This window comes from Caloenas nicobarica, chromosome 3 (genome assembly GCF_036013445.1).
Source record: "Caloenas nicobarica isolate bCalNic1 chromosome 3, bCalNic1.hap1, whole genome shotgun sequence".
In the NCBI taxonomy this organism is placed as follows: domain Eukaryota; kingdom Metazoa; phylum Chordata; class Aves; order Columbiformes; family Columbidae; genus Caloenas; species Caloenas nicobarica.
In genome coordinates this window covers 98,937,267-98,952,681 of record NC_088247.1, presented here as the reverse complement: position 1 = coordinate 98,952,681, position 15,415 = coordinate 98,937,267, and the positions used below count along the sequence as shown (strand labels likewise).

The following is a 15,415-nucleotide window of genomic DNA, read 5'->3' as shown; positions in this document are numbered from 1 at the left end:
GGCGGCAGCAGGAGCTCAGGGCGCCCCGGCCCCCAGCGCCGCCGCCACCGGCGGCCCCAGCTCCCGGCCGCCCCGCCGAAGTTCCCCGCGGTGGCCGGGCCGGGGCGGCGGGAGCGGGTCTCTCTCTTTCTCTCCCCGGCCGCTTCGGGTCTCGCCGGCAGCCGCCGCCTTCCGGGCCGGGACAGCCGCCTCCAGCGGGAGCGCACAAAGCCGGAGCCCCCGCGCTGCCCGGGCGCCCGCCGAGCAGGTAAGGAGCCGCCGAGTTTGCTGGAGTTTGGGCTCGGGCGCGTCCCCTACCAGCCACCCGCGCTGACTTTCAAACAATCCGAGTTGTGCCTTTTACTCCGTGCGTGCGATAGGCAGCGTTTGTGTGAGGCTCCTTATGCTGTGCAGTTACATCGCAGCGGCGTATGCGCTGCTGTTTGTAAATCACGAAAATAGCTAAGCTTGGGTTACAAATGCCAGTCGGTGACCTGCGATAAACAAGCCTCGGACGGTCCGTCCAGCCCGTGAATTTAATCTGCTAGACACCCAGATAACGTGGCATTTGTATAATCAAGAGGGACTTGTAACTAGCTGGGGACGGGCAGGGCTCTCTGCTGGGCTGCTCGTATTTACAGCGCGGCATGCCTGTGTTTGTCTTCCCCCCCCCCGCCCAGGGGTTTACCTTGTTCTTTGTTAGTTACAGTCAAGCCTAAACTGGCCGTTCGTCTTTAGCAAATATGTAACGCCGAGTTATGCAGAAAAGATCGCAGCGAGGCAGGGAAGAATGACATCTGCTCTCATTTCTGATGTGGCATAGTCAATGAATTTTTAAGATCTCAAACTAGCTCTCTTTATTGGAGTGTATTTGGGACAAGCATTACATAATGTATGTGCGGTATGTGGATATAATGTGTGCTTGAGCTTTCCTATCGAGAACATTTTATCTCTGATTTGCACAAAATCATCATATAAGCATCTCTTTGGCTGATTGTAACTTTAACAAGGTGGGAACAAACCATGACTGGCAAAGGCTCGGATTCGCTATGTTGCCCAAAAAGTTTTCTGGGATTTTTGGCACGTATCCTGAAATTGTAGCTGAAAGGAATACTTTTACCAAAAGTAAGTTATTTTTTCTTCACACTTTATGCAGATAATCACCACTGGGTTTGGTTATTCTGAAAGCATTGTTACCAGCTGAAGTTCTATAGAGTTTGGAAAAACATACATATAAAATGGCTCCCCCCAAATCACAAGTCACCACCTGCCAACCTCCATATTATGAGAGAAGGTAGTCAGGTCTTTTTGGGGAGAGGGATGGCAGTCGCAGCAGGGACTGCTCTCTGGTTATCCAGCTGAGAATGTCCTATCCAATATGAGCGACAAAATGCAGATTATACAGCTTTTGCTCTTGCCCTCTGGGGGGTCTGTAGCTGACATCTAGTACTTGTTACATGGTGTAGAATAAAGCGTGTGTTGATATTATAGTAATGCAAATAAGCTTTAGGCCCTGTTCTGTTATTGGCAGTACTTTCCTGAACTTTTTTTAGTTTCTTTAGGAGGCTGTGCCAGAGTTGCTTACAGGCAGAGGGCACTTGTGTGTATCTAATGGGTCATGATACAGAAGTTGGGAGCTTTGCAAATTTATGGTTTGAAGTGCAGCCCATCAGCTAAAAGGTAATTCCCCAAATCTGCGGCAGAGCTCGTGGCCGTCAGTTCTGCCATTGCGTTTGCGTGCGAGAAGCTTGAAAGCACGACTGTCTCAATGCGACCTTGGAGGATCTAGTGGTGCAGATCAAGGCCAGAGCAAGGACGGCAGCACTGATCTCTGTACTGACCAAAGTGAGCTTTTGTATGTACATTACAGTTACAGTTTTAAACGTTTCTATAATAGTAGCAGAAGTAGCTTTGGTGCAGTGTTGTTCGTGAGGATTAATTAGCAACCAGTGCTAGTGACTGACTTTTCTCCTGGTCATTCTTGTCCAGCAGAAGCCTGTGAGTCAGTTATTGTAACTTAGGCATGGAATGGCTTTCTATGAAATACATCTGCCTTTGTGCACTTAGCAAATTATCTTGGCTGCCAGTGGCTCCTCCAATCCTGGAGAAAGTATTTAATATTAAAAAAAAAAAAAAAGTTGTCTGCATATTTCTAGTAACTGCATGGCTTCATTTTTCTATGTTCGTTTGGTACCGCTACAGCCAAAAGAGCTGCTCTTCGTTCTGTTTCTCTTCATATCCAGTGAGGCTGTGTTTGATTAATTGTTACTTAAGTAGCTCGTTTTAATCTAGATTTAAATTTAATGTAGATATATGCAGTGTGAAAAGTTTACTTGAGCTCTAGCTCCTCAGCTGGAAGCCAGTCCTCTGTTGCAAGGGCTAGTCAGCTGAGGGAGTTTTATAAACTGCTGGTAGTACACAAAATATAAGAAGTTTTCAGCAGGCAAAGCTGCACAGGGGTGTATGGGTCCTAGCCCTGCAAAGACCCACCCATGTGCTTAAATTCACGTTCATGAATAGTGCTTTTGAAACCACGGAATTTCTTTTATATACATAGTAATAAACATGTATACAAAGTCTTTGCAGGAGCCAGGCTATAATACTTTGTATGCAATATATTTGTGCATGTGTATCCAGCTCCATTACAAGAAGGTTTCAATAAAGGCTTAATTTTTGTGCTGAGCAGATGCCATCATTTTTATGTTAAGTGCAGCATGCCTTGGCCTATTACACTTTGTGGAGTTCCACTGGAACAGCTTCTGATCTTGTTTTTAAAAATATATTAAAAATTAAAGACTGGATCCGAAAGGAGCTGAGGTAGACCTGAGCTGAGGTCCAAGATCATGATGGAAGTATGATTTTTGGTTTCACTGTCTAACCCCCGTCCTCCTGTGCCTAGTGCAGGAGACCTCAAAACTCAGTGGGTACTTGTATTTTCCTCTGGTTGTGCTGGATCCAGTAGGTGTCCAGAGCGAGTGTGGCCCATCCTGTGGGGTGCCCATCTTCTGCTTCAGGCCTTCTGGTTTGCTGTGGACTTGGAGCTGAAGAAGTGATCTATGAGGGGACACCTCACACACTCTGAAGGAACAGAGTTCCTCACAAATGTGGAAATTGCCCCAGGAGCAGGAACTGAAGTCCGTGACTCTTCCCTTTTTCCTCTGGGCTGTGGAAGCGAGTGAGGAGAACTCCGGAGTGTGAAAGGATCGGTGAGTCAAGTGTCCAAGTGCTCAAAAGCTGACATTTAGGTGCTTTATCAGGTTATGGGGCTTTGTTGACTTGGTCTTCATCTCTCTTGTAAAATAGTGTGATTTTTGAGGCAGTAATACTACATCTTTATTTTTGGGTTTTGTGCATTATTGGGACAGTTACTTTCTTTTTTCCTGGCTCTTGATAGTACTTGGCTTGACTGCCCAGTCTTTGGGGATGGTTTATTTTTTTCTTTCAAAGCAAAGCTACCTGACAAAATGGGGCTTATGATTGAAATGTCTGGATAGTTTTGTCATAATAAGCAGCTAGAACACAAAATTGGAGATTGCTGAAGATTTTTAAGCTGAAAGGTATAATGTGGTACAGCTTACCTTAAATATATGAGGAATCAAAATTGGTTTTGACATTATTATTTTTTGGTTGAAAATCAGATTTGGCTTTCTTGGATAAACACGTACACACTATCCTTCTGCTTGCACCTCTTCTTTAAATTTGTAGGTAATTTTAATCTGTTTATTCACAGTTGATGCTTTGGTAGGCAAGAAATCTCAGTATTTGTTTTACTGATTCCTGTAAGATAGCGCAGTTTGAGTCATTTCTCTTTTGAATTAATAAGAATGCATTTCACTTGCTAAATCTGTTGGTTTTTACTTGTTAATGTATAATGGAATACATTTTTAAAGGAAACTTACTGGATTCAAGGGTGTCTTCGTGTGAAGGTTTGAAGGATTAGGAGCTTTTTAATTTCATTGTCTTCAGCTTTCAAAGTCTGTGGATAATGTAACAGAATTTGGCTCAGTTTTAGCGAATTGCCAAGATTAGATTGTGGTCAAGTAAAGGTAATGTAACAGTGCAGATATAGCACCTTGTCTTTTGAACAATGTTGATTGGTATTTTTTGCTTTAAATGTAGAGGAAAGTACAGAAGTCTTTATGATTGCTCTTTAAAGTAGTCTGCAAGGTCAGCAAATCGATGCTAAGAGTGCCATCTGAAATTAAGGACACAAGACTATGGTGCAGCACAAAGCATGTGAAAGGAACATGCATATTTGTTTTAAAGTGTATTTTCTTCCTTATCATTGCTGCCCTAATAAGTCGTTGTACATCATATAGTCAACCATATATGAGCAACTTCTATAAGTACCTAAGGGACTATAAACTTAGCACTAATTAAGCATAAATTTACCCAATATTAAGGTTTTCTAACCAAAGGATTTTCCTGGAGGGAGCCATGTATATCACATATTGGATGGATGATCTCCTGGGAAGAACACTGACCCACAGCCCCTCTGATGTCCTGTAGCTCTTGTGTTCTGCTCCTGTGAAGAGTTTAGATATTGAGCTTTGCTCAACAGCAAGCAAGTCTTTTGGAAACTGCAACTCTCCTTTATAGTTCTCAAAAAGTGTACTTTTTCTTATGACTAAGAATACTTTTTTTTTTTTTTTGGGTCAGTAACAATGTAAACCTTAAATTACAGTGTGATGTAGAAACAGCTTCGAAAAGAGGGTGGTGAAGTGTATGTTGGTGATCTAATAAACTAGATGAATAATGGTGTGCCAAAACTTGCTAATGATGCAAAAGTATTTGGATTAAGCAAGATTGAAGAAGACTGAGAAATTGCGAAGGGAATCCAGGAAAGCTGGGTAAAAGGGAAGTGTAGCAGATGATGTTGATAAATTCAAGAATACGCATGTTGGAGGGAATAATCAAATTACTCGTTCATGTTACTGGATTGTAAATTAATTATATTAAGGTAGGGAGGAAGATTTCAACAATGTTTTATTTGAACTTGTGCACCTCCCTAATGCACTTAGCATTGGGCAGAAAAAAAAAAGCCACAGTTGTGAAATGCTGTGTTAATAACACAGAGGACGCAATTAAGTTAGTGCTCATGTTCACCTGGAATAATCAATTTGTGGTCTCCTATCAAAGCAGAGAGATTGGAAAATATTCATATGAAGTTGAACTGAAAATATTAGTGTAGCTTTGGTTCAAGGAGGTCAGTTAGAGGAGGTAGGATATATATGCAAAATAATGTTTGCCCATTAATAACTGATAATTCCATTACTCTTTGATACAATGACTAGTTATAGGGAGTAGTTTGAAAGACAATGTATATAATAATACCCCTGAATCACCACTTTAAAAAAAAATACCTGTAGTTGTAATACTTGCTGCCGGAGGAGAACATATAAACTAAGCGCCTAGTAGGAGGAAAAAGAAAAGTGAACTGTTCCTACGGTCAGGGAGAACAGTGGTGGCTACAGCCAAAGGGATGGTAACTGTGCTGCTCTAGGGCATAATTCAACAGTATCTGACAGGGATTAAGAAATGAACCTCAGGACAGATCATGCTATTAGTGTCTGCTGTGATATTTCATGTTTTCTGGGTATTGGGCTGATGACTTCACCTGCTCTAGCAATTTAATTTCTGTATTGTACTGTGAATGACAGTGGCTTTGATTAAATATTAATGCAGGTGGAATTGAAAGATTTGCTTTTTTATATATTTCAGGCTTCATAGAAAGTATAAGTTGAACCTTAACTCTTTAACACAATAAAGTTTGATGCTTTAATTTATTGAGGCATGCTCTGCTGTGGCCTGGGCTGGCGTATAGAGGAACAGAAGCCATGATTAGGCTTCATGTAAAAGGCAGTTAGCATTGGTATCTATTATTAATCAATTTCATTATGATGATCAATGATTTCTAGTATATGTTTTAATGGACAAAGAATATTTTGTAATTCGTGTTGTTAATACAAATATTTTTGGATTCTGTAACCCAATGGTAGTTGTGTGTCTGACACTGACAAATAGATGGACCAGTTTCTGGAGGCAACTAGATCTTCCATAACTTAGAGGACCTTTCAAAGAAAATATTGTCAAAGCAATACTATACCAATACTATGGAATTTTTGCACATCTATAGACCGTAAATGTTAAACTGTTGCAGAACAGAAAGCGGGGGAAAAATTGATTTAGTAGCAGGCGCTGTGACTGATCTAATAATCAACACCTCTTGTTAACAGATTAGTGTATGTAGGATAAAACACAGTAAAGCTTTGTAGAAGTTTCAGAAAGCTATATTGTAACTTAAGGTATAAAAAGCAAAGCCTTTTGCAACTTCTAGGTGGTCTGACCAACCAGAATGATCTCTTTTACAGGCTGCCTGGCAGCTGTCTACAAAACAAAATGTGGACTGGTCTTCTGACTCCCCCATTGAAAAGGCTGAAGCTACTTTGAAGGTAGTCTTGCACTGCTTCTCTGAACTCGACAAATAAGGTTAATGAGAAGTCCCTCACTTGTGAAGATGCATAAAAGTGATGTCCTCTTTTGGGTTACCATCTTTTGAACGTTGGGCTCGATCCAAAGCGTCGCTGCCCGAAGGACACTGGGTAGGGCCTTAGCCCAGGAGAAGTTGGCTGTGTAGGAGAAGCACGAGGTTACCAGTAGTTGTTTTAACTTGTGTTTGTGCAATTCTTTCTTGTTTTTACAACTGAGAAAATAGTTGGCATTCCTCAGGTTTTTTAGATTAGCTCTTATCATGGAACTCCCTCTTTTGAGAGAAGGCATTTATCTACCTTGTAGATAAAATGCCTTTAGCTTTTTATTGATGATGATAATTAAGCTAGGTTTTTGGACAAGCCTGGGCAAAATCAGGGGACTTTGCCAATCGGAGTTTAAACTAACAGAAGCCAGATCTCATTTTTGATGTCTAATACTATGTGCCATTTTCATTTCCACCCCTTAGCACTTTCATTTGTTCTTTCAATGGCAAAACTGTATCCTGCTGGTAGTGGAAACCCTGCTTTTTCTGAGTACGTGATATGCAGTGCTTATCTCAGGTGCTTTAAAAGCAAGACAATGTGTAAAGGAATTTCTACACAAAACTTCGTGCCTGTTGTTTACCAGGACAGAGGGAGAGGAGAGGGAAAAGCAATATATCCAGTGGCCTAATTTACTTTGTGCTGAGGTGGAGTGAAACTTCGAATGCCTTCAGTGGGAGCAGGCCTTGAGAGTCCTACCCCAAATATAGAAAAGGGAGATTTCTGAGAAAATCTGACTTCTCCCTTAGTAGCTTTCTGAAATGCTCAATGTGAACAGACCTGCCTCAGGAGGAAGAACCTTAATGAGCTTTGGGAGTGATGGGACCTTATTTTAGAGGTCCTGGAAAATAGGCATCTGAAATGATTGTAATTCTTTTTTTCTTGGTTGGCATACTTCAAGAGCTACTGAGTGGGATTGGTGTGTATTTACATTCTTCATAGTGTTATGAAGATTCAGTCTGTGTAGAAAAATGTTTTGGCCAGTTTACCAGATTAAGAAGTTGGCTGCTAGCTTAAGGGGATGGCTGATACAGTCTTTTGCTGGTGGACAGAAATATTGACAGAGATTTCAGAGCTCTGGTGGGTTCAGAACAGAGGGTGGACAGGGCAAGTTTCTGCTTGTGAATAAAACAACTTATTGTAGACATCTTTGAGTAAAGGTCCGGTGATGCCTTGCACCTTTGCCAACACTGCATTGTGGGAATCTGTGATAGCAGAGTGAGCTAAATCACAGTGTTGGGGCTTATGTGCTTCTGCTTCCCACCTGAGAACAGAGAAAGGCACTGACAGGGCTTTCTTGCAAGTGTTGTTCCAGGTATCCATGTTCCTCTTGGTAGCTTGATGGCCCCAAGTGCATTTGCGCATAGTTGGAAATCTTGTTCATGAAACAGAACTAAAATATTGCAGGACAGCATTATTGAGGCAGCTTAACATTTAGCATTCAAAGACCATGCGTGTACATTGCTAGAAATTTTGCTTCTTTTTTTTTTTTTAATTAACTTTCTTTCTGATAACTGGAAATAAAAGCTGCTATTTAAAGATGAAAGTTATTTTTGCTTGTTACATATTTTAGGGCTTTTGGTGCAGTCTAATGTCTCGTACTATTTAATGTAGAGAGGAGTGTTTAAATAAATCAAATTCTGCACATAGAGAATTAGATTTCATTTATCAGTTAACGCTTTTTAATTCATTTCTGGGTTGTAGAATGTGCTGAGAGCTTTACAAGTAGCAAAAGACACAATACATGCCTTGAATTACAATCTAAGGAAAAGGAGAAGAAATAGTTTGGTGCAGTAGGCAAACGGTGTGTTGGGGAGAGCTGGCACGTATCTGAGGGTTTTGGTTTCTTTGGTCACAGCCTGCCCTCCTCTATAGCTGGTTCATCTCTCAGAAGATTTTCTGGTTTCAGTATTTAATTGGTAAATTGTCATAAACATGTGCATTTAAATATGCGAATTCAGGAAGACACATTTCCTGCAAATTTGCAGCTCAGTAATTAAGAGACAGTTATTTCTGGAGGGAATTACTGATTGTACCTCAGGACCTGAACTTAAGAAGTGTTGAATGTTTCCCTAGAGCTGGAATAGAGAAAGGCACATTCAAGGAGAATACAGCAGGTTGAATGATGAGGTGTTCTCTACTTGCTGTATGTTAGTTTTACGCTAGCTCTTTTTCTTTGTTGCCGGTGTAGTAATGTAAAACAGTTGCTCACAGAACAGCTTTGAGCTTTTGTAGTGTAGACTTGCATATAACTCCTCACTGCTGAAAGGGTAAATGATTAAATTTGGTAGGATGTGCTTTTAAAAAACATTAAACCTTGCCTAATGATGGCCCAGTTGTTTCTTCTGGTGTACAGATAGGTTTATCTGGAGAGACTGATATATTCTTATGGTTTTCCTAGAACTTGACTTAGGTATGAAGATTGTCACCCATGCACTAATTAATCTGTCAAAACATCTGACAAGGGGTGGGTGCACATGGGAGACAATGTAATTTTGTTCTATTAGTCAGTAACATCAGCTTCTGTTGATGTTATATGAGGTTCATTTCCTACTTTGGCGTTTTCAGCTTGCATTACAATAGAAGTTTGTTAACATGTAGCTTAACTTTCATGTTAGCTTTATGTGTTCAGTGTCCTTGATGAGTACCAATAACTCTCTGCATACAGCTGTGAAATTTTGCACTTCCCCCCTACCTGAGTAGTACACTGAAATAGTTGTGAGTGGCAGGACCATGAGCTCGCAATAATACAGTAGGTTCCATGCAAGTAAATCTGTTAAATGAATGGGCTATTCAGCTAACTCCAGAACACATTGTTTACTGTTAAATGCCACTTAATTTTGAGTTCTCTGTTCTCCTTAATAGTGTGGATTTATAATGTAATTTAATTTCTTTTTTACTTGGGGTGGAATTGGAACAAATGCATTTTTTTAGTCTCTTCATGTTTTGTGTTGCAATCAGAGTGATGGAGGATATGACAATGACAGGGAAGGATATCCTCTATTATTCCAGTATTTTCTTAGGATGAAAAAACGCACTTTTGCATGGTTATCTTAAAAAGACTTTTTGCTACAGCCTGAGAGAGCTGTGGCTGCAGTCTGGAGAGCAGAATGTGTTAGTTTTGTCACGTGTCTTTTACAAAAGTCAAAACAGCAGAATGAAAAAAAAATCAACCCATTTAAAACTTACATGTTGAAAAACACCCTTTGGTAATATAGTGAATAAAGTTATTTTGTAAGATTACAGCAGAATCTAGATTGTTTATCAGGAAAAACTTCCTGATAATGAGCTCTGTGATTTATTGTATTAATCTCTCAGGAATAGTAGCTCTATTGTGGGGACCACATTAAAATAACACTGGGCAGGCAGTGCACGAGAGCATTCAGTGAAGAGTCTAAGTCTCTGTCAGAAAAATGGACAAGGTTCTCGTTTTTGGCTTTGTAATCAGATAGGTCTCTTCCTTCAGAGTGGTTTGAAATACTAACTTTTTTAAATTTTAAAAACATGATATTATCTCCAGTAATTGTTATTTTTTTCTGCAGCTCTATTGAGGATGGAGATGAGCTGGGTTATTGACCTTGGGGAAAACTTTTGGTTTGGTTGTTTTGGCTTGTGCATTTAATATGCTTGCTTCCCCCTGCTCCCCCCCCAAAGAATCTGATAAAACAGTAGTATAAACCGAATCCAGAGACCTTTTAAGTAAATAGTTTTGATGGTATAGTGTTTTTGGGCCTTCATGAGCAAAGTGATCTCCTTTGCAATATTCATACTTTTGTACCTGTACTTTGACTTCATTTGCATTTCACAGGCCATATAGTCATTCACCTATGTATGAAAGGAGGTTGTAGCATGGAGGGCGTTGGCTTCTTCTCCCAAGCAGCAAGTGATAGGACAAGAGGAAACGGCCTCAAGGTGCACCAGGGGAGATTTAGATTAGATATTAGGAAAAACTTCTTCCTGAAAAGGGTTGTCAGGCATTGGAACAGGCTTCCCAGAGAAGTGGTGGAGTCACCATCCCTGGAGGTGTTTAAAAGACACGTAGATGAGGTTCTTAGGGACATAGTTTAGAGGTGGACTTGACAGTGTTAGGTTAATGGTTGGACTTGATGAACTTAAAGGTCTTTTCTGAACAAAATGATTCTAGAGTTCTGTATTTCTGCCCCAGCTATGGCTGTCCTGAGGGGTGAATGTCCAAGGAGGTTTCATGCTAGCTATGCAGGGTGCTTTGTACACGAGGTTTCATGGACCAGGTTTCATCAGACATCACAAGACCTGCCCTCCACCACATGCTTTAAACAAGGTGCTAAATTCATCTAATGGAGAAACTGTGCGGATGGGAACTGTTTATGTGATTCCTTAATGTAGATTTCCTCCACTGCTGTCTCCGTGAAGTTATTTTACTGGCATGTGTGGTGACCTTTGTGTACAGGGGGTCAAACCTAAAAGAATTTGATCAGTGTAACAAACTGATAGTGCTGGGCATCAAGTGCTAACTGCAATGGAAGGGACTGTGATAACTTAATCCAGAACAGATTCTGCCCTGTTTGGCGCAGTGTTGGGTGTTTTATTAAGTCTTTATGCATTGAGTCTTCCACCTGTTAGGAACAGAGGTGGAGGAGAGCTTGAAATGTGGTGGGTTTGGTGGTGGTGGTGGTGGTTGCTGGTTTTTTGTTTTGTGTTCGGTGTGGGGTTTGTTTGTTTGATTGTTTTGTGGGGTTTTTTGTGGTTTTGTTCGTTAGTTTTAAAGGCAGAATCTCTCTCTCATCCCCATAATGGCAGAGAAATATAGAAAAGGCAAATGAAGTTTATAAATGAGCAAAGGTGTATGGCTTAAGAGTAGTTCTGTCAACCAGTGAAAACTTAATCTGTAGTCTCCCAAATGTGATGTGATTTATTATAGGCTATGTATGATTGCATTGTGTGCTATCATCACAACCATTGTGTCATTTTGCATTTGAAACGCGATGTCTGGACATGGCCATAGGCTTTACCTCTGCAGTTTGTATCTCTCAGGAGTTAGAAATGTGTGCAACAATGAAAAGGTCCCTTTGTATTTAGGAGACTTTGAAATACTGGAATAAATTACAATAGTTTATTGCCGTATTTGTATATGCCCTTAAAGACTATGTGTCAAATCTTTCGCATTATGTTTTCAGTGATTTGTATACTTTAATCTCTTCTCGAGTTAAGAAATATGGCAATGAATGATGGTTCTGCTGACCTAGTGGAAGTGTAAGCAGAAGTCATTATTGTGCACGTGGAAGCAGTTCTTGTACTGAGTTTAAGTGTAGATGCGTTAGCTCATGAACAGCAAGAATTTTACAAGGACAAACTGCAAGGTCAGAGGAAATTAACAACAAAAGAACACCCAATTGCCATGTCTAGTAAGACTGAGCACTGATGACTCTGTCCTTGTCCTGCCAGGGTCATGATGAAGACAACTGTGTCTGATGTCGCCTGACCAGGTAGGCTGTAAGGCATGAGTAGTTGAGACTCAGGATAAATTCAGACCTTTTCCTGGAGGTAGTTATGGAACAGCATAATTAGACAAAAGGGGCCCAGAGTCTTATGCAAGAGAAGCCGGTACAATCCCCATGGATTCAAAGATACGAATGACTAAGCGTTGCAGTCGGGTACCTACTGGCGTTGTAACACTCCTCGTGTCCTTATGTTATGTGCTAGGACAGCGGAAAATCACAACTCAGTTTTTCAAGACTGTAGTAAATTTAGTGAATACCTCATACTTCTGATACATCTGTCAATGTAGTACTGTGATTATTTACCTCGGCACTGTCAGCTCTGAGCAGGAAGGTGAGAACTGCATCCCCAAGCCCCCAGGGTATCCCGGCCAGTCCCCCTGCCACCCGTGTAACCTGCGCCCTGCTTTTACCAAACCAAAGCGAACAAAGGTTTGCGGGATCAGGACATCAGGTGGTGACAGGAAATTGCATTTCCACAGGTGAGGGTGTGAAAGGGGTCTGGAACTTTTGACAGCTTGTTGCGAAGTATGTTCTCTCCTATTAAACCTGGGGGATTATTACCTGCAAAGTCAATTGCTGTGGTTTTATTTTAAAACAAGAAGCTGTAGTGGTAAGCCCGATGCACTTAACCTGAGTTCTTTAGCACACTTTTAGCTAGATCTGGGAATAAGTAAACACCTAAAATAATCTCTGGTTTTGTCATCTCTTTGGTAGCGTGCTTGCTTCCTGTGTTACGAAAGTCATCATTAGATTAGCTGTGTTTAAGCTTCCTGTCTCACCAGGGTTTTTTCCATTATTTTTACAATCTCTTTCAGGAGGTAGTGATATTGTGTTTCTGTAATAAAGGTTTCACTTAAACTATGGGTGATTGCCTGGGTTTTTTTGTTGTGTGTTCATTTTCTTTCTTTTTGTTTGTTTGTTTTCCTGTTGGGTTTATTAATTTTTTTTTTCTCTCCACTTTCTTTGTCTAAAGTAGCTTTCTAACCGTGATACTTTCTGAGTGGTTTTTTTTTTTTAAATGGCAGATGCTATTGTAACAATATACAGGCTAAGAAAGCATAATACTAGTTCTGTCTGCAATTAGTGCTCATTAATAATTTGTACAAAATGCTGAACAACCTGTTCAGCTGTATCACTTCTTATTCTCGCTCTGTGAGGTACCCCAGGCTTTTAAATGAATTTCCAAGTATGGTATATGTGCTGTAAGAGCAGTGTCCTTCATTATGACAGAGACTGATGACTCCAGTTTGCGCCAGTCAACAGAGGTCCTTAGCGTATGGCATCGTGGGGTGGGTATTTTGGTTGTTTGCTTTTAGTTTGTTAGATGCTTGCATGTCAGGAAGAGGGGTAAACTCGCCTGTGTGATATCTCAGGTTGGACAATAAAAATGGCGTGAATGCCATTTACCTCCTCTAACCAACTATTTTGCTACTTTTCTTGGCCTCTTGTGGGTAAGGTGCTGTTGTTTAATAGATGACCCTTCAACAGTGAACTCTGGCTGAAAAATATATGTATTGAGATGCACATTGTCATGCCTGGCTCATCTAAGGCAGGGAGATTGAAATGCATAAATCTCAAAATATACAAGTTTTAGAATATTATCATACCATTAATCGTGGAAACTCAGCACTGGAAATAATTGACATGCTGGATTTCACGTGTGCTCATTTACTTACCAAAGCAAAAGGTAAATCTAGACATGAGGTTTTAAAGCAAGAAGTGGAGCTGAGTTTTCAGAACAGTGGGATATAACTCCTCAAGGACAGTTCTACCTTAGTTAGGCCATGGGCAAGTGTTCTGCCATTGCTGCACACCCTGCTTGACCTTCTGCATGTCCTTATGGTTTAGTCTCAGTTTCCATTAATAGATGTCCTCTGCTTGCCAGGGTGTGTGTTTGACTATAATGTTGGCGAGACTGCAACTTTAAGATTGAAGTAACACTTGAATGTGAAGGTCTTGAGGCTTGTCTTGAAGTTTTACCCCTCTGATTAAACTTTTCTGGCTTCGCAAATGCGGCTGCTGCCTTACCTATTGATGTTTCTTTGTGGATTTCACATCGACTCTTGTGTTATTGCCTTAGAGTGTCTGTTAGCTTCTTTCATTTTCTTTTGCCTTTGAATGTAATACTGAATTTGGGAGTTATCAGGATAATATTTAGATTTTTTCCCTTTTCTTTTTTTTTTTTTGGATGCTAAGTAGTTTCTTGGTTCATTGCATGCTAATTATTACCTAAAATTTCACATGACAGATTCTTTCTGTGTTCAATGATTCCTTTATTGTATCATCTCAGCTCTTTCTAAATATGACACTTGTGGTAGAGTTGAAGGGGAGAATTTTGCTCAATTTGACGCCAGCATTCACTTTAATCCACTAACTCAATTCTGATTTTTTCCTAAGCTGTGGCAACAGCACTGTAATATAAAATCTTGAGCTTGCTTCGTAATTAGGCTTTTTCTTTGTAGTTACTAACTGCTATTTAATCTATTTGCTTCTGAAAGCTATGTATTACTTTAGGAAGTGGCAGGTTTATATTTTGCATTTTTAGCCTATGACCATGGTAACAAGTAGCGTCTTCCTTTCCCTTAAAAGGTAGTTTCAGGGTCATACTAATTGATTGCTTTCACTCACTTGCCTGTGTTGTGCTCTTCATTTGAGCATCATTATCTTGATGGTAATGAAACAAAAGCCCAATTAAGTCTCACACTATACTGGGAAGTAGCTTGCCAGAATTTGACAGTAGAACAAAGGACGTTTCATTGACAAATTTCTTCATAGGAAAATGTCTCGGTGGAGGTCTGTAAAGCAGCGCATGTGATTTTTAAGCACTTACCAGCTATCATGTTTTAATTATTTTAAATCTGTGGCTGAGCCTTCTGCTCCGCTCCAAGGATGCGGCTCAGAACACTGCTTGTGCTGGAGAGCTAACTTCCATCCACCAAAAACATGAAAGGCCCCTCAAAACATCATCTTCCCAAAGTACATGAGATGAAAGTAATCGACCTCTTAGCTCCTTAGAATATTTCAACACAGGGCTATATGGTAAAAAGACAGGAGTAAAAATTTTCTTTTTTTAATCCAAAATATAAGCCTGTAAATCCCGCTTAAATGAAGCCATCATAGTTATTACTCGTAATATTTTTGTTTTAAAAGCTGAGAATCTAAAGAGTGACTTTAGTAGTGGAAAAAGAAGAGTGAACTAGAATAATGTTTTTTCCAAACTATGCCTGGCATGGCTGTTGGCATTCATCATGCTGAGCAAAGTGGTTTGAGAATGGGGAGGGAACATACAAGATGAAGAGGAAAATAGTCCAGGAGAGCCGTCTACAACAGCACTCTTAAAAATACTTACAGGATCACTGCCTTATTGCATGAAAACTTGTAAAATATATGAAAAGATAATTTCATTTGGGTCCCCAGCTTCCT

At 40.3% G+C, this 15,415-nt stretch overlaps 1 protein-coding gene across 1 annotated transcript in view; it reads left to right on the top strand.

The window, feature by feature from the left end:
• PTPN14 (protein tyrosine phosphatase non-receptor type 14) overlaps positions 1-15,415 on the top strand; it is a 120,860-nt gene continuing 105,445 nt past the window's right edge. The window contains exon 1 of the mRNA XM_065630519.1: positions 1-247. The gene's annotated coding sequence lies outside the window, so the exon portion shown is untranslated. The remainder of the gene's footprint in view (positions 248-15,415) is intronic.